Genomic DNA, 2,302 nt, shown 5'->3' with positions numbered 1-2,302 from the left:
CCCAACCAGATTTATTGAACAAAATCAAATTCTGTGTACAAAGTGACCTGGGCCTGCTGCTTCATAAAATGAGGCTTTCTTACTAATATTTTGATGTCAGTCCATTGAGTGTCAAAAAGCAGTTCACTCTATAATGAATAGAAAAGTGCCCAATGCACACTAGATAAATGGCCTCACGTCTGGAACTTTAATAGTTCTACAAGGTAATTAGCACAGGTAGCATCAAGCCCCTGTGACAGGCTGCTAGAGAACTGATATGAGATGTCAAGAGGCCATTTTCTGCACTGTCAATGTGATGCCATCATGTTTCTGGATCCTAATGTTCCCGTTGGCTGATTCTACAGACACCACAGGAAAATAAGTGGGGTCTGAGGTTAGCTTAGCAGCTTGCTGGGCTAGAGCAGAAATCCCCCCAGCGTGCTTCACTTGATGGGGTCCCACAGCAGCCCAGATTAGGTCCTTGTGAATCCATGCACAGGACTCCAACAATGGATAGATTCTTGATTGTGTCCTCCAAGTGCTGCTCCAAGGTCACCTCTATCCTGCCCACTGTCTGCCCAGCCCCAGATCCCACGGCACATCATTCCTTCTCCACCCCAGGCCTGGAGTGCATCTCACTCACTCATTCACATGGAAAAACTTACTTTTAAAGCTCTTTGCTTCCAGGTCCCTCTTCCGCATTCTCATATATATATATGAAAATGTAAATCCTTTCGTTTTCCTTAAGGCATACACTTAGCAAAGTGCTCCAAAACTTTCTATGACTTTGGGCAAGTTACTGATCACTTTCAAACTAGTCAAGATTCCTTTGGTTATAATTTACAGAGACCAAATGCAGATGAGTTTAAGCAAATGGAGATTTCATAGCTCGAATAACTGACCAACACAGTGGTGATGATATTCTTAGTTATATCTCCGTAGTTCTCAATAGGGGGTGATTTTGCCCCTCCTCATCCCACTCCCCAGGAGAACTTTGACAATGTCTGAGGACATCCTTGTCACAACTGCAGGAAATTGGGTGCTTCTGGCATCTAGTGTCACGTAGAGGTCATCACCAGAGAGACCCCTTCCCCACTGAGGAAATACTTAGTCCAAAATGTCAGCAGTGCCAAAATTGAAAAACTCTGATTATAATTAGGTCTAAACACTCAAAGTCATTAGGAGTTCTTTGGTATTCTCTCACGTCTTCTGTCAAAGTTGGGTTTTATCTTTAAATAGTGGGAAACATGGCTCCTGTCTACATCAGATCCACTTATATCCAGTTCTATGAGCTAATAGAAGAAAAGTCTTCCTCACCAGTTTCAGTGAGAAAAATACCAGAGAGCTCATTTGATTGGTCCAAGTTTGATCATGTGATCATTATAAAATCACACCCTACAGATGTTATGCATAGGCCATGTCCCCATCTTTGGGTGAGAGTAGCAAAACTGTATTAGACAAAAGCAACACTTATCATGCTTCCTTGGAATTCACTTTCTTGTTTTAAAATAGAAACAATATCTCATAAAATATCATGAGGCTTATTTTTAATGCGTGTAAAAAGTCTGACAGAACATTTGAAATATGGGACATGTTTAATGGTGGATATTATGATCAGCAGATATACTTTTTAAATATTTTTACCGGGGCGCCTGGGTGACTCAGTTGGTTAAGCGACTGCCTTCGGCTCGGGTCGTGGTCCTGGAGTCCCGGGATCGAGTCCCGCATCGGGCTCCCTGCTCGGCGGGGAGTCTGCTTCTCCCTCTGACCCTCCCCCCTCTCATGTGCTCTCTCATTCTCTCTCTGTCAAATAAATAAATAAAATCTTAAAAATATATATATATATTTTTACGTGGCAAGAACACTTAACATGAGATCTACCCTCTTAACATATTTTTAAGCACACGATAACGGTATTGTTTACTATAGGCACAGTGTTGTATAGCAGATTTCGAGAATTTATTCATATTGCCTGATTGAGATTTGATGTCCTTTGAACAGCACTCCCCATTTCACTCTTCCCTCAGCTCTGGTAACCACCATTTTATTCTCTGTTTCTAAAAGCATGACTATTTTATTTTTTTCAAAGATTTTATTTATTTATTTGACAGAGAGAGAGACAGCTAGAGAGGGAACACAAGCAGGGGAAGTGCGAGAAGGAGAAACAGGCTTCCCGCTGAGCAGGGAGCCGGATACAGGGCTCGATCCCAGGACCCTGAGATCGTGACCCGAACTGAAGGCAGATTCTAAATGATTGAGCCACTTAGGCGCCCTGAAAGCATAACTTTTTTAAAGACCTCATATAACTAGACTCATATAGTAT

At 42.1% G+C, this 2,302-nt stretch overlaps 1 pseudogene; it reads right to left on the bottom strand.

Annotated features, from left to right (window-relative positions):
- Nucleotides 1-231: 231 nt before the first annotated feature.
- LOC145723746 (ragulator complex protein LAMTOR5 pseudogene) lies at nucleotides 232-681 on the bottom strand (annotated as a pseudogene).
- Between the last annotated feature and the right edge of the window lie 1,621 nt (nucleotides 682-2,302).

This window comes from Leptonychotes weddellii, chromosome 10, assembly GCF_054177405.1.
Source record: "Leptonychotes weddellii isolate Sample4059 chromosome 10, ASM5417740v2, whole genome shotgun sequence".
NCBI classification, from domain to species: domain Eukaryota; kingdom Metazoa; phylum Chordata; class Mammalia; order Carnivora; family Phocidae; genus Leptonychotes; species Leptonychotes weddellii.
Note: the sequence above shows the minus strand (reverse complement) of the source record. Positions and strands in the feature narration are given on the sequence as shown.